We start from the raw sequence: 17,859 nt of genomic DNA on the forward strand, positions 1-17,859 counted from the left end.
ACAGCAATGAGCTCTCTGAACCCTTCTCCATTAACAATGGCGTGAAGCAAGGCTGTGTTCTCGCACCAACCCTCTTTTCAATCTTCTTCAGCATGATGCTGAACCAAGCCATGAAAGACCCCAACAATGAAGACGCTGTTTACATCCGGTACCGCACGGATGGCAGTCTCTTCAATCTGAGGCGCCTGCAAGCTCACACCAAGACACAAGAGAAACTTGTCCGTGAACTACTCTTTGCAGATGATGCCGCTTTAGTTGCCCATTCAGAGCCAGCTCTTCAGCGCTTGACGTCCTGCTTTGCGGAAACTGCCAAAATGTTTGGCCTGGAAGTCAGCCTGAAGAAAACTGAGGTCCTCCATCAGCCAGCTCCCCACCATGACTACCAGCCCCCCCACATCTCCATCGGGCACACAAAACTCAAAACGGTCAACCAGTTTACCTATCTCGGCTGCACCATTTCATCAGATGCAAGGATCGACAATGAGATAGACAACAGACTCGCCAAGGCAAATAGCGCCTTTGGAAGACTACACAAAAGAGTCTGGAAAAACAACCAACTGAAAAACCTCACAAAGATAAGCGTATACAGAGCCGTTGTCATACCCACACTCCTGTTCGGCTCCGAATCATGGGTCCTCTACCGGCACCACCTACGGCTCCTAGAACGCTTCCACCAGCGTTGTCTCCGCTCCATCCTCAACATCCATTGGAGCGCTCACACCCCTAACGTCGAGGTACTCGAGATGGCAGAGGTCGACAGCATCGAGTCCACGCTGCTGAAGATCCAGCTGCGCTGGATGGGTCACGTCTCCAGAATGGAGGACCATCGCCTTCCCAAGATCGTATTATATGGCGAGCTCTCCACTGGCCACCGTGACAGAGGTGCACCAAAGAAAAGGTACAAGGACTGCCTAAAGAAATCTCTTGGTGCCTGCCACATTGACCACCGCCAGTGGGCTGATAACGCCTCAAACCGTGCATCTTGGCGCCTCACAGTTTGGCGGGCAGCAGCCTCCTTTGAAGAAGACCGCAGAGCCCACCTCACTGACAAAAGGCAAAGGAGGAAAAACCCAACACCCAACCCCAACCAACCAATTTTCCCTTGCAACCGCTGCAATCGTGTCTGCCTGTCCCGCATCGGACTGGTCAGCCACAAACGAGCCTGCAGCTGACGTGGACTTTTTACCCCCTCCATAAATCTTCGTCCGCGAAGCCAAGCCAAAGAAAAAATTCCATTTATACAGAATTTATTCTGGGATAGTTTCTCCAATTTTATTCATTTCAATCTGAACCCAAGCTGTTTTTTCACCCACTTGATAACAGGAGGACAAAAATCTTGCACTTTAGTGTTGAACATAAAGACCACGGTTCGTTGGTCCATCAGCAAGGTAAATCTTTTCCCAGCCAGATAATGACGCCAGTGGCATACTGCCTTAATGATCACCTGTGCCTCCTTCTTGATGGAGGAGTGTCATGTCTTGGGGCCATGGAAATAAATACCACTGGCTTGCCCACCTGGTTGAGAGTGGTGGCCAGGGCGAAGTCAGAGAGATCGCTTTCCACTTGGAATGGCATGGATTTGTCCACAGTATGCATCGTGGCTTTAGCGATGTCTCCCTTGATTTAATTGAAAGCAGCCCAGGCTTCTGCCAATAAGGGCAAGTTCATGGATTTTTCTAGGGTCTAGGCCTTATCGGCATAATTGGGCATAGTAAGAAAAGAACCCAGGCACTATTTTAATGCCTTGAGGTTGTGAGGGATCTGGAGCTCCATGAGAGGACGCATGTGGTCGGGGTTTGGGGTAATTACACTATGTGCCACGATGCATCCAAAGAGGGCCTGCTTACACAGAAGCAGTTTGTGATGCCAGGTCCCAAAATGGCAGTGCCTGTGGCCCGCATGTGGAGGTCATGTTCTTATCGGCAGTGATCACTGCAACGTTGCGCTGGGCAGAATTGAGAGTCCTAGTGAGCTGGAAGGCCCTCTTCAGAGGCAATCTGTCCTCCTCAAGCAGTCGCTGATGGATGTAGTCAGACCCCGACACACAGGCATCCAGGACCAACTCCTCCACTCGCTGAGCTGCAGGTACAGGGTTCAAAACAGTGCTCCAGCAGTCCCTCCCTAGTTTGTACAGGGCCCAGAGAACTCATCCATGGACTCACCGGGCTGCTGTTTCCTCAAGGCCAGCATGTATCATGAGTACACCTCGTTCACCCAGGATCGGTAGAGTTTGCAGAGTTCGACCATGGCCTCTGGGTAGGTTGTGCAGTTTCTGATCGACTGGTACACTTGGTGGCCTACTCCTGCTTTCAGGGCCTTGAGTCTCTTCTCATCCAAGTCTACCAGGCCCGCTATGACTTCGAGAAAGTTTGGGAAGCAGGCAATCCACTACTCGTACTGCTCGACAGCTCCAGGTGCCTGTGGATCGATTTATAGCCTGTTGGATCTCAGCAGCTTGTCCACCCCGTGCGGAAAATTAAAGTGTATTAAATTGATACGCTCTATCAATGACTCCAAAAACTGAGAGGGAGATGGTAGGCTTTAATACACTTTAGATTGTAGCTGGCCCGACTCAATGTTCTCAAATGATTTGAGAGGGGGGAGGAAGGTCGACCTTTCTGGCCAGATCACAAGGGGAGGAGCTATTGGGGAGCGAGTCATCAATGGGCGGGCCAGCCACTCATATACAGCAGTATATAAATATCACCACATTGACCTATTGAGCTTCTCCTGCATTTTGTGTTCTCACTTCAACCACGGTGTCTACAAATTTTCATGATTTACTTCTGTCTCAGTGTCATTTGATAATGAGCTTATTGTAATTTCGATTGTACAATGTACCCATACAACAAAATTCTTACTTGCTGCAGCCAAACAGATACTTCATGAAAATAAATCAACTACACTGAAAAGGATAATAAGTATGAAAGATGGATGATAAATATTCACAGTTACTAGAGCGTAAGAAAAAAATTGCTGTTACGGAAGCGCAGACACCTGCAAAAAAAGATTTTCTCTTCAATATTAGATACATGGAGAAATGTGACTGTATACATTTATTTATGTTTAGTTTTTTTTTGACAATTTTGAGGCAAGATTATTGATTTAGTTTTAATACAAATTAGATAAATCTGATTTTTGGATATAAACACATTGAGTAATGATAATGAATGCAAAGAATTAATTAAACAAATCCTTATCATCAGCTCCATCATGGAAAAGATCACTTAGAGTGGAAGGAGTAAATGGCATAATGATGGCAATCTCACGTGGAAGTGAACAGTCCCCCTCCAAGTAAACGAGCTGGAATGGATGGATACATCCTTATTTAGACATCTCGATGCCGAGGAAGGATACAGTTATGGTTACTTCAAATTTTCTCGTTCATCTCTGACTGCTCACATGTACTTTACAGTTAATTATATCATCACGTTAACGACAGAGCTACTTTCCATAACAAACCAAAGGGCAATATTTGTATTTTTGATAATACTGGAATTTTGTATGCTTTCTTCTGGAGTTTAAAACTCTATCCATTCATGATTGCAGATGCACAAAATAAAAATAATCTTACAATATTGTGAGATCCTGTCAAACTTACGTCAGATAGACACCTAAAGAAATTAGTCCACTCTTCTAGCCCGTTTTTAAAATATTTTGTATCTTTCAAAATTTTAAGGGAATTTCCTTTCTTGCTCTTAAAAGCATGTTTTCGAAATATATCATTTGGACACTGTGACTGCAGCCCTCAAATATTGGTCTAGAATTTGCTGAAAAGTTGTGTAATTCCAACTAATGGTGCATAAACACATAAATGTTTCAGGAAATGGGTTCTAATATTAATGGCATTCTTCATGATTTACCAAGATATATGAGGAACCTCATTATCACTCACCTGTACAAATCCTGATGATTTTCCTGAACCCATTATAATTAATCATGACCACATATTTTCTGTATTTGTGTGTTTCTGTGTTGGGAAATTTAGACCAATTAATAATGTTATGAGTGATAAATATTATACCTTTGCTTAATTCTTAGATTGGGACTTAACAAGTGTCATTCTAAAGGAGGCTGATATCCATGATTCCCTGTTCAATTCACTATGTCACCTCTTAATTTACATAATAGGAAATTTTTGTCCCCATCAGTAAATTGTGGACCATTTTAAGAACATGATGATGAGTTGTTTTAGCAGTTATCCTGCAGTCTCAGTGCACGTGGGTTGAAGCAGTTATTCAGCCTGGTGGTTCTGGCTCTGATACTTTGTCTCTTTTCCCTGCCAGGTGTAGCTGGAAGATGCTGCATGTGGGGTAGTCAGGGTTGTCTCTGATTTTGTAAGCCCACTTTAAACAATGATCCTGGGAAATCACATTGATGTGGATGGCGGGAGGGGGAGATGTAAATCCTAGTGATCTTCTCTGTTATTTTTCTGGCTGTGTGCATTTACTTCTGATGGGATGCTCTACTGCAGTGGTTCCCAAACCTCCTTGGCTTCCAAGCCACATTCCTAAACTCTACCCACCACCCCCTCCCCCCCATCACACAACAACACACACACAACAAACACACATCCACACACAACACACATACACATAATGAGCACACACACAATGAAAAAACACACACAATGAACACATACAAAATGAACACACATACACAATGAACACATACAATGAACACGCACCCACAACAAACACACATAACAAACAAACACACACACACACACACACACACACACACACACACACACACACACACACACACACACACACACACACACACATGCACACATCCCTTTCTTGGTATGAGGACTACTACAAATTTTAAACAACAATTAAACTAACACTATATACAAGCGTATGTATTTTGCAAATAAAACTTTTGGTAAACCAATTTATTTTGCAATATGAAAGGGTAAATTTATATCTCAACTATAACTACATTGTCTTTAGGCTATAAAGAGCTTGATGTGTGGAAGCCGAGGTGAGGATCCACGATTGGGCCATTGGAAGCTTGATGGGCAGGCATTCAGGGAGAGAATCAGCCATTGGGAGTTGAAAGACGGGCTGGAGTGAGGATCAGTCATTGGGAGCTTGATAGGCGAGCGGCCAGGGCACAGAACGTTATCGGGCCATCAGGAGTTCGATGGGCTGGTGGCCAAGGTATGGAGATAATTTGAAATTCTTACAAACCTGGAGTCTTGGCCTTTGCAGATGTGAATGTGGTACATATCCTGTCCAAATCACGTCAACAAGAAACAGACAAACATTCACCACGCCCTTTTCCTTCACCGCCCCCTGATCACTCCTTTTCTCCTAACTAGCTCCTTGGATCTTTCTACTGCCCCCAGGAGGGCAGCAGTGCCCAATTTGGGAATCACTACTTTACAGCAACTGTACTACACTCTGTGATCCAGCCTGCCAGGATATTCTCAATAGAGCTCATGTAGATGGTTGATAGAATGCTACCTTACCCACCGCAGTCTTTTAAGGAAGTGCAGTCACTAGGCCCTTTCATGCAGTGAAACATCCCAACTGTAAAGGCGGAGCTTCTCTGCCCTTAGGCCAAGAGACTTACCTCTATGAATGTGCCGTGGCTGAGCTTCAAGGCGCCGACTGCAATCCTTCTCAGGGAAGTATTATCAGCAGAAAGCTGCGCTCTGTTGCCTCACATGAATGTACAGCCGCTGGCTAGGGGCAGCCTGATGACATTGCGATGACACTGTCAGACAGCAATCCATCTTCCCTCTCTCTCCCACCTACTCACCCCTCCCTCTCCATAATCCCTTCAAGGCATGGGTGGCCAGTGGGAGCAGGCGGGAGCTGTCAGGGCATGGGGGAGCAGGTGGAAGCTGTCAGGGGATTGGCCAACAGGTGCTATCAGGATGGGGCCATTAAGGTGGGGGCTGTCAGGGCAGGGTGAGCCAGAGCTGGGGCCATCATGGTGAGGGGCATCAAGGAGAGGGGCAACAGGGCAGGGGCTATCAGGGCAGGAACATTGGGCAAGGTCATGGGAGTGGCCAGTGTGGGCTGTGACAGCCCCACCAGTCGCTCGGGCAGCCCATCAGGCCATTTCAGCCTTCAGGGCTGCTCGTCAGTGACTCAAAATACGGCAAAGCAATGGCCATCTTCCCTACCCATAATTTCCCAAGCAGCTGCAATCATTATGGGAAACACAGAGTGGTTCCAGCTGCTTGGGGGATTATGGGTAGGGAAGACAGCCATTGCTCCGCTGCGTATTTATGAATGGCAGTGCTATGGCTCCTGTCGCCCCACATCAGCTCTGGAGGGCGCTACAAGGCACCACTCAACATGAATGCAATGCAAGAGCAGCCTTTTAGAGTTACTCTATGAAAGGTAAGTTGTATTTTTTCCTCTGTGCTTATAGCTGGTCTCCAGGTGGACGCTTGGCATGAAAGGGCCCACTGTTTTGCCTTCCTGACAAGTGAGGAATTGTGTGTCCAGGATTGGTCAATTGTTAAGTGGACTCTGAGGAACTTGCTGCCTTGTGTGAGTTCATCCTGGATAGGATTCTCTTTCCCTCAGCCACAGCTACACAAGGGCTCATTCTACAAGAGGAGAAGGAGTTTTCTTTGGCATCAGCCTGTTCTTATCATCAAACTGTTTGTAGATGTTCAGTCGATCTGGAAGGAAGGTGTTGTTGTTGTTAACTTGCAAGATTGTCTTGTGATTTATTATTGTATTAATATCTTACCACTTGCATCTTGCGTGGCCAGTGTTGCACAGCTGACTTTGCATCCCCTCTGCATACCCACACTTTGCCTTCTGGATTGCAAGGGAGAATTTAGCCTTGGCTGATCTTTGTACTAATGTGCCTCCTGTCCTGAAGTCTGCATCTTGAGCTCTGAGATGTGCATAGACACCTGCACCCCACCATGGTTTCTGGTTACCCCTGGTTGGGTAACATTTCATCTTTGTGACATTTTCAATGCACTTGCTGATGTACCCAGTCAGTGAGCTTTTGTACTTGTCAATGTTTACATAGCCTTTGTAGGTGCCCACCTTCCTGAAACAGCTCCAGTCCTTCGTCTCAAAGCAGGTATCTATCAGCTCTGTGCACCACACCAATACCACCCTCCCCCCTCCCCCCCCCCCCCCCCCACCCCACCACAGCCATCCTGATCTCCCTGGGAAGTGGTTTTGTTTGTTTTTCTATCGGTCTATATGCCGATATGAGACCTGAGTATCCAAGGTGGGGGTGGGAGTGGCAGCCTTGTACACTCCAGGGACATTGGTGTACACTTGATCCGCTGGTTGTGAAGTTGACATGCTGTTGAAACCATAATAGAACAGCTTTCAGGTTGGCATGGTTGAAGTTTCCACCTATAATCATGTGGTGGTGAAGGTGAAAATTCTGGGTTTTGTAGATGATACCATAAAGCTTCTTCATTGTGTCACCCTCATTCGCTGAACTGTGGAAATCAGTGTAGACGTGAATTCCCTAGACAGGAAGAAAGGTCTACATTTCACCATTAGGTATCCTCATTCTGCTGGGTAGAAGGTCTTTACATCGGAGAGACTTGTACATCAGTTCTCACTGATGTAAATGCACAGTCTATCGATGACACTTTCCTTATTTTAATATATCCTAATTTCAAAGTATCATCTTCCAAAGGGTGAGCTGTGATATCCCAAATTTAGATCTATTTAATCCAATAAATCAAACTCTGTGGTTGTTATTTTATGTAGTTTTAAGTCATTGATATGCAAGATAAACATCTTTCATAGCTTAGCAAAAAGACGTTCATAATGGTGAATAACAAAGCATTTACTGTATGAAGATACAAAGATATAGAGATAAAAATACTTAAAGAGAAACAAAAAAGTCAATGAAAAATTTCTAGTTCTCATGATTCCTTCTACATATTGTAGAAAAAGAAATAAGCAGTTAGCTTGGGCAGATCTTACGGCATATTACCTCATAGTCACTATGGCAACACTACAAACAATAGTTCTCTTAAAGAGAGTCACAAAATTAACTAAGAATCAAAACACAAGTTGTTAACCTTTGCACAGACCCCCCTCCCTCCCCCAACCCTCCTTGTGTCTTGCCAGCAGCAGCAACATCTCTGTCTACCCTGAGGATGTAGCTGGATCGATGAATCTGGAATGGAGTCCTGGAGCCGTGTTTCTGTAGTCACCAGAGCAAAACAGCCCTGCAGTTCTCTTTGGTTCAGTTGCAGCCCCTGATAATCCATTTTATTCTCTAGTGATCTTACATTTGCGAGTACAGTCATTGGGAGCGCAGGTCTGAATGGGTTAACTATCAGTCTGACACTGATTCCGGCCCACTTGTCGCACTTCGGTTTTCTCACACAGTCCTCCCAACAGCCTCCTCCACCTTTCCAGTGATCCATTCTGTAGTCAAACTTGCTTCCTTCAGTAAGTTAAAACTGCACAGTAACTTACTAGTCCAATCCTCCAGTTTGTAAGTCTAGGTCATATTTCTTATTTTCTTTTGTGTTTCCTGATCATAGACAATATGTGTTCAATAGGGGTCTCTTTATTCCACACATGCCTCCCCCACCTTCCTTCCCACTTGCATCTATCTCTTTCTTCCCTTGTTCTGAAGGATCACAGAACCCAATGTTGACAGTTTCCCTTTTCACATATGCTGGCTAACTGTTGAGTTTTCCAGCATTTTCTGGTTACAGCTCTCCAGCATTTGCACAGTTTTTTTGATTTTAATTCACAGCAGCAGCTTTGCCCTTGAAGCCAATTGATCATATCCCAACCCAGCACGGGATTTCAGATCCTAATTCTGCAGAAAGACTTTGAAGACTGCTTAAACCACACCACTAGGCTGAGTGGACTATCAAAGCTGTCAAGCTGTTCGAATGCTTCTGAATGTCTCTGATAGTTAACACCATCAAAAATAAATAAAAAATGAACATCACTTTCAATTGTTAAAAGCATAAAAATAAAACAACATTAAACTATATAGCAATTACAGTACGGATACAAGCCATCTCGGCCCCTCTAGTCCACTCCGATTTAAGTGATCTCCTATAGTCCCACCTACCTGCTCCCTGTCCTTAACCCTCCAACCCCCTCATATCCATGCACTTATCCAACCTTCTCTTAAATGACAAAATTGACCCTGCTTCAAACACCTCTTCCGGAAGGTCATTCCACTCAACCACTACTCTCTGAGCGAAGAAGCTTCCTCTCATGTTACTTCTAAACTTTTTTTCCCCCTAACCCTTAACTTTTGACCCCTTGTTCCAATCTCATCTACCCTCAAGGGCAAGAGCCTATTCACATCTATTTTGTCTATCCCCCTCATAATTTTAAATGTCTCTATCAAATCCCCCCTCAACCTTCTACATTCCACTGAATAAAGACCCAGTCTCCTCAAACTTTCTTTGTATTCTAGATATAGCAATCCAGACAACATTTTACTAAATAACTGCACCCTATCTACCTTATCCTTCCTATAATTTGGGGACCAGGACTGCACATAGTATTCCAAATTTGGCCTCACCAATGCCTTGAACAGTCTCAACATTACTTCCCAGCTCCTATATTCTATGCTTTGATTTATAAAGGCCAAAGCATACCAAAAGCCTTCTTTACCACCCTATCTACATTGGAATCCACATTTAAAGAATTATGGACTGTTATTCCAAGATATCTCTATTCCTCTGCATTTCTCAATGCCCCCCGCCCCCCCACCCCCATCACTGCATGTGTCCTGTTTTGATTATTCCTCTCAAAATGAAGCCCTTCACACTTATCAATATTAAATTCCATCTGCCACCTTTCAGACCACTCTTCTAAGCAGTCCAAATCCTTCTTTAGTCCCTGAAAACCAATTTCACTATCCACAACTCCCTCTATTTCTGATTCATCCGCATATTTACTAACCCAATTTAACACTCCATCATTCAAATCATTAATGTAAATGACAAACAACACAGGACCTAACATCTATCACTGAGGCACACCTCTCATCTTGACAGACAGTTATTCACCATGGCTCTCTGGCACCTATCTTCTAGCCACCGCTTAACACATCTGACTATCTCAACATTAATACCTAGCACCTGAACCTTCCTTATCATCCTTCCATGTGGAACCTTATTGAAGGACTTACTGAAATCCATATAGACTACATCTACTGCTCTATCCTCATCAACCTTCCGAGTCACCTCCTCAAAAAATTCAACAAGATTTGTTAAACATGACCTTCCCTGCACAAACCCATGTTGGGTGCCCCTGATCAGTCCCTGCCCCTCTAGTTACTTATACATATTATCTCTAAGAATATTTTCCATTTATTTACTGGCCACCAATGTCAAACGTACTTGCCTATAATTACTGGACCTACACTGGGAGCCCTTTTTAAACAGAAGAACCACATTTGTGACATGCCAATCCTGCAGCACCAAGCCTCCCTCCAGTGATTGTTGAAAAATCGCTGTCAGAGCCACTGCTATTTCTTTCCTGACTTCCCTCAAGGTCCTAGGGAAAATCCCATCGGGACCTGGAGACTTATCCACCTTCATATGACTCAAAAGTTCTAACACCCCCTCTTTCCTAATCCCTATATTTTCCATAATTACCCCTTTTGCTTCACTTATCCTATACAATTCCATATCCTTTTCCCTAGTGAATACCGTTGAGAAGAACTCATTCAATATCACCCCCATCTCATTTGGCTCCGCACACATTTGTCCACTCTTTCTCTAATGGACCAATTTTATCCTTCACTCTCCTTTTGTTATTCACATATTTGCAGAAACCCTTCAGATTTACTTTAACCCTGTTCACTATAGCCACCTCATACCTTCTTTTCGCTATCCTAATTTCTATCTTAAGCTTTTTATAATCCATGTATTTTCCAAGCATCTGATCCATACTTGATTGTATTTAAGCTTCTTGTATTTAATGTAGGCATCCCTTTTATTTTGAACTAACTTTCTAATCTCCCTTGAAAACCACTGGTCTCTCGAACCTTTGGCCCTGCCTTTTATCCTAACAGGAACATAATGATTCTGCACCCTCAAAATCTGCTCTGCCTCCTTCCCTTAAAACAAATCAGCTCAAACCACTCCTTGTAAATCCCTTCTCATTTCATCAAATCTGACTTTACCCACTCAAAAAACGTATTCTTCGGACCAGACATATCCCTTTCCATAACTATATTGAAACTAATGGAACCATGATCACTGGATCCGAAGTGCTCCCCAACACACACCTCAGTCACCTGCCCTATCTCATTCCCCAACAGTAGATCCAGCACTGCCCCTTTTCTATTGGGTACATCAACATATTGCTGCAAAAAACTATCCTGCACACATTTTACAAATTCTAATCCATCCAACCCCTTCACAGAATGTGTTTCCCAATCTATATTAGGAAAATTAAAATCCCCCACTAACACAACCCTGTGCTTATTACAAATCTCTGCTATCTCCTTACACATTTGCTCCTCTATTTCTCGCTCCTCACTTGGTGGTCTTTAATACATTCCTATAATTGTGAACTCTCCTTTTCCATTTTTAAATTCCATCCATACCACCTCCCCACCTCCCTTGATAAGCCCTCCAATCTATCTCATATCAGCGGTGCTGTAATATTTTCCCTGACAAGCAATGCCACACAGTGAAATCCCAGAACATTTAGCTGCCAGTCACATCCCTCCTGCAACCATTTCTTACTAATCGCCATGACATCATACTGCCAAGTGTTTATCCACACCTTCAGCTTGTTCACCTTCCTTACAATACGCCTAGCATTAATGTAAATGCATTTCAGAGATTTCCCACATCTCACCTTCCGCTTGTCCCCATCTTTACGGACAAATCTATTATTTATTACCATCATCCCACCTCCATCATGGCACCAATCCTTTTCCTTCACAATCACCTGTCTGAGCACCCCAAAACTTTGACTACAAGCCTCCTCTATTTGCGGACATACCGTCTCTTTGCTGTTCTCCTTTAAATGGATCCCTTCCCTCAACTGTACTAGTTTAAAGCCCCCTTAGTAGCCTTAGCAAATACCCCCACCATGATCCTGGTCCCCCTTGGATTCAGATGCAATCTGTCCATTCGGTAGAGGTCCTACCTCCCCCAAAAAAGGTCCTAGTGATCCAAGAACTTGAATCCCTGCCCCTAACTCCACACCTTTAGCCACTTATTCCATCCTCCACCTGATACTATTCTTGCCCTCACTATCACGTGGCACAGGAAGTAATCCAGAGATTACCCCTTTTGCAGTCCTTCTTTTTAACTCCCTACCTAACTCCCTATATTCATTTTTTAGGTCCACTTCACTCTTCCTCCCTATGTTGTTGGTACTAACATGTGCCACGACCTCTGGCTCATTACCCTTCCCCCCCCTTAGGATGTCATGGACACGAGAAATTACATCCTGGATCCTGGGACCAGGCAGGCAAACCACCATCCAGTTGTCTTTACTGTATCCACAGAATCCCCTATCTGTCCTGACCATCAAATCTCCTATAATTATTGCCATCCTTTTCCTTTCCCTACCCTTCTGGGCCACAGAGGCTGACCTTGTGCCAGAGGTACAGCCACTGGTGCTTTCCCCAGCTTGACTGCCCCCCGAAGAGTACTCAAGGAGGAGTACTTATTGTTGAGGGTTACAGGCACAGAGGCCCTCTCTTGTACCTGAAAGGGTAGCCTTTCCCCCTCCTAACTGTAACCCACTGATTCTCCTTTCGTGACCCTGGTGAGACCACCTGGTTATAACTTCTCTCTATGACGGCCTCACTCTCCCTGACCAGAGCGAGGTCATCGAACTGCAGCTCCAGTTCCCTGACTCGGTCCCTGAGATGCTACAGCTCAGCCCACCTAGTGCAGACGTGGATGTCTTGGAGGTTAGAAGACTCCAGAACCTCCCACATCTGACACTGAGAACAGCAATCTGCTCTCACACACATCCTTTCTCTCTCCCCATCATCTTACAAAGAGAAAAATAGATATAACAAATATACATTAGGGTTGAATTATTTAGAATTTAATAAACTTAAATAATTAGAAACCTATCTCATTCTCTTGTATCTGTCCCTCTGTACTGAACTTAATGGATTTGCTGTGCCTGCACTTGGAGGAGGTGTGGAGCACAGATTGGGAGGTTGTTGAAAGTTTCTCCTATACCACTGCTCTCCATAAGGAGTTTAACACTGAAGTGCAGGTGGTGAAATACCAGTGAGTTTCTCACAGGAAGTTTCCAAGCTCCACATTCTGAACTCATGAGCATACTCACATGGAACGCCAACATATCTCTGCAAAATCTGGACCACGATTAAGGCAATATCTGACTTTTTTTACAATGGACAATTTCAAGGTGAATACACAGATAATTTCAGATTTGCTGTATCACAGAGGAAGTTGGAGAAACGTTAAATTAACTTTTATTGAATTTCGCATGTTTAATTGCATAATGATGCTGACACATCGCATTAGTTCAACTGACCTAAAAATATTTTCTTGCTGATTTTCATTTGCATTCAGCATCTGACGCTTCTCATGTCAGTGTCCAATAGGAGTCGGCCAGCATTGATGGATTCCAGTTGCCCTAATACCACTTTTCCATAGTTGCAATGATCTGTTGAAAACTTTCACCATGTTCATTACTAACTGCATCAAAATCAGCGGGAAAGAAATTCAAGTGCCAATGAAGAAAATGAATTTTCAACTACATGCTGTACGTCATGGTTTCATATGTTTGAAGCATGTTAAAAATATGACAGGAAATCACTAAAATAGATTATATCTTTAAAAAAACACTCCACAATAGGAACATTTTAATGTGACTTTTGTGATCAGCAACCCAAAATCTATAAAATGCACTCAAAAGTATTCAGGAAGCAGAATCTTCATTGTCCAGTGTTTTCAGTTGATAATATAATTACTGTTCCCTGCACATGCATGTATCCAGTCAGCGGTGTGGTTGGCACTGATAACAAACATAAGAAATTATAATGAGCATTAAAATATTTCCTACATTTAATTCAACTGCCATTGGTTAATCCTGAATCATCCCACCTTTGCACTATCTAATGACCATGTACCTAAGGCCTGGGATACTTCATGTTGTAATCTTTTTTTTATTACTTACTCTTGTGGGTGGAACGGTTGGTGTAGGGTTAGTACAATGCCTTTACACCACCAGTGATCAGGACTGAGGTTCGATTCCCATGCATTCTGCAAGGAGTCTGTATGTTCCCTGAGGCCTGCAGTTTCTTCCCACCCTTTGAAATGTACAGGGGCTTGTAGGTCTATTTGGTGAAAATTAGGTGGCACGGACCCGTGGGCTGATATGGTCTGTTACCGTGCTGTATGTCTAAGTTTTAAAAAATTGTAATTAGTCATTATTGAGGTGTGGGAAGCATTTAAGGAACTGTATTATAAAGTGCAGCAATAGTAGAGATAGAGAGAAGAAGCTCATGAGTACTCCAGCATTACGATTACAACACTGGGGTCAACCATGAGCAAGTGCTGCCCATGTCCCATCTTTTTCTATTGGTTTTACAAGCTAAATAACTCAATTTCATTGAGGGTTTCTGGGTAGACTACTTCAGAACTAATTACTGACATGTTATAAAAAATAATTTATGAGAAGAGACAGAGTGAATAAAATATTAATTAACTTAAAGTTAAAGGAAATGAGTTAAATTTGACTTGCGGTTGGGAGGTAATTTTAACGCAGCTTACCTAGTGGAAGCTGAATAGGACGACGTATTTCTTACAACCTGCTTGATTTTAGCTTTCATTGTGTTTAATGGAAAATAAAATCGTCCATTTTCATATAATACTATCATTATCAGTAAAGGTTAAACTTCATTCTTTTGTCTGAATCGAGAGCAGTGCAAAGTTGTAAAAATAAAAGCTACAACAGTATTTAATTTAGAAAATAAACCATAACAAATGTAAATTAAGGGTATTTCAGTCTTTAGAATGAATAAATAATATTTTATTGAATTAGTACCTTTTTGTTCATGTTACATTCATATTTTTGTAATAAATGGTATTTATTAGCTTCGCAATCAGAGAGATTGAAAATTTACAATTTCTAAGTGATAACAATTTACTGTATATGGGAAAAATAATGGATACAAATAGAGATGAAGACTTTTGCAGGGCAAATTGAAGAATGGGGAAAGAAGATTTAGAGGGAGGGAAAGAATGAGAAACACAAGCACAAAACAGTTTTGGAGAACAAAAGAGTTTCTCGAGTCACCTTTGTCTATGGGCTACATTGATTGTCTTTAATCATTATCACAAGATCAATAAAAAGTAAAGGAAAACTTTCTATAGACATCATTAGTTTTTACCCATTTAAGATTAATCATAAAAAACCCAGATCTTTAATTCAGTAATTTGTATATTTAATGACCTGCTGCCGAATCTATGACAGTAATTAGCATAGCCTGAAATCTCATTAATATACAACAGCATGATTAATGCTGCATTAATGCAAACATGACTGAAGTTATTTGGGATATGTAGTAAGTAGATTAAAACAAAAATGTCCTGTTTGTTTTAGTTATCATGTTAATAAGAGAACTGTATGGAATTCAAAAAGTGATTTTAATAACCAACTCTGAAACTATTACTTTACATGAAGAATCTATTCAAAGAAATTTTCACAAGCCAGCCTCACAGTTTAGTATTTCAAATACTTGTCTCATAGTACCAGTTATCTTTAAATATTGTTTGGACTGCGAGCCAAGTGATCTTCATGCAAGAATGGTTTAGGAATATATTGGAGTTAAAATTTGGAGTAAAATACAGCTTTGAAGTTTAGTTCACTGTCTTGTCTGCACACGGAATAGGATTTGTGACGGGTTTGGGAACTACTTCTGTAGAGAACAAGATTTTGTGTTGCTTGAACGTTTTTAGCATTCTGTAAGCAATTTATCATTCACCTCAATCTTCTATATCAAAATTATTCCCAACTTCCTTACATTTTTCACTCATTTCTTTCTTGTTTCTTTTTAAAGGCATTTAATATCTTAAACATTAAATGTTTAAAAATACACCTATCTTGTATCAATTAGCCAAAGATCTTGAGATGCATATATCAATTGGATAACTTAATATCTCAAGTTAACATTATCGGCACAAGTCAAAGCTATAATTTCTAACTGGAAAATAAATGGGCTCTTTGAGTATTTGCATTTGAGGAAAATTTGAAAAATGGCAGATTATCTATTGGGTCAGAACTTGTTTCATTTAAATTCCATGATATTTTTGATGGGAACTTACTGTTATCCTGAGGTGGAGAAAGTACCGCACCCTCCACAGGACATTTAGAATCTATGTTAGAAGGATAAAATATGACCCATCTGCAGCTGATCAATCTACATGCTGTTATACAGTGCAAAGCCTTGTTTTATTTTTTTTTTAATTTTTCACACTATGAAACATATTAATCAAAATACAAACAAACATTTCCCTCTTGAATATACACAGTGGCATTTTCTCCCCTTTTCCCCACCCTCCCTTCCCTCCCTCCTTCCCACCCCCCTCCAAACCCATTAAACATTTAACATATACAATACAATAAACAATGTCGTCACACAATGAAATTAAACAAGAAAATTGTGTCATCTACTTTTACACACTGGATCAGGTCATTTTGTCTTCTACTCATTCTATTATTTTAGGGGGTGGAGGTCCATGGGATTAATTGATTTTGCGTCAATAATTATCATTACCAATTCCCTTAACAGAGAAATTCTTCAATGAACTGAAGAGAATAATAAGAAAATGTTCATGGAAAGGGGGGAAACCGAGGATAACGCTAGATAAATTAACAGAATGGTTCAAACAAGGTGGTTTGCAGTTAACAAACTTTAAAAATTATTATAGAGCAGCACAATTAAGGTATCTATCAGATTTTTATCAAACAAGGGAAAAACCAGATTGGACCAAGATAGAGCCTGATAAAATAGGGGAGAAGGTACCAGAACATATACTTTATAAGTGGGATGAAAAACTGGTGCAATATAGAAGTTCACCAGTACTACACCATTTACTCAACATATGGAAGAAGATTCATGTAGAAAGGAAAAAAAAATTACCAACTACCAAAATTATTATTGAACCAAAGAACTGTTGATCCAAACCAAGGCTTTTATTAACTAGAAGACTGGAGCATATCACATGTAGATCGACCAGTCCAGAATGACCTGGTCTGGCTAGGAGCAACCCTTTAAGACCTGCCAGTAGGCATGGCTATGCTCTCAGCCAATCACAGTCATCCTACACTACAATCTGTACATATATACATTGGTGATAGAATCTGTACTATCATACAGCAATTGTCCATTCTATTTGGAATGACAATTGATTGAATTATGCCAACACATAAAAAGCACAATTGAAAATTTGGCACTACCAACTGGTTTGTGAAATGTGAAATTTTAAGCAAGCTCTTTCTCTCTAATTTTGTTCACAAAGGACCAGTAGACTAACCAACCCAAGGCATGAGCAAAAATAATGAATTCAGTGTTAACTCAGCACATAATGAAAAGTAATAGAACAGAAAAGTTTTGTTTTGCATACCAGTAACAATTAAAAAGCAGAAGGAAAGAGGCTTCAATTCGTACTCGTTGATTTTTCAATGCCTGAGTGCAATAAGGTCGCCTTTATTATCGCAGTAAGCTCTCATCTAAACCCTATCTACTAAAGTGCAGTGAAAATACTCTTGGTCATTTTGTGATGAAGTTTTCAGCCATCTGGTACTGCTAAGCATTCTTCCCAAACGTTTCCATAGCAACCATATTAATTAACCTTTAACTTCCTGTATCTTGATGGAAATGGTTACATACATTAAGGGAATTTTTATTTTGCTTTTA

General features: G+C 41.7%; 1 long non-coding RNA gene across 3 annotated transcripts in view; it reads left to right on the top strand.

Moving 5' to 3' along the window:
* The first annotated feature begins 6,998 nt into the window (after positions 1-6,998).
* LOC138759840 (uncharacterized) overlaps positions 6,999-17,859 on the top strand; it is a 57,293-nt gene continuing 46,432 nt past the window's right edge. For all 3 annotated transcript variants that reach the window (XR_011355138.1, XR_011355140.1, XR_011355139.1), the window contains exon 1: positions 6,999-7,062. This is a non-coding gene — a long non-coding RNA (uncharacterized lncRNA). The remainder of the gene's footprint in view (positions 7,063-17,859) is intronic.

This window comes from Narcine bancroftii, chromosome 4 (assembly GCF_036971445.1).
Source record: "Narcine bancroftii isolate sNarBan1 chromosome 4, sNarBan1.hap1, whole genome shotgun sequence".
Taxonomy (NCBI): Eukaryota; Metazoa; Chordata; class Chondrichthyes; order Torpediniformes; family Narcinidae; genus Narcine; species Narcine bancroftii.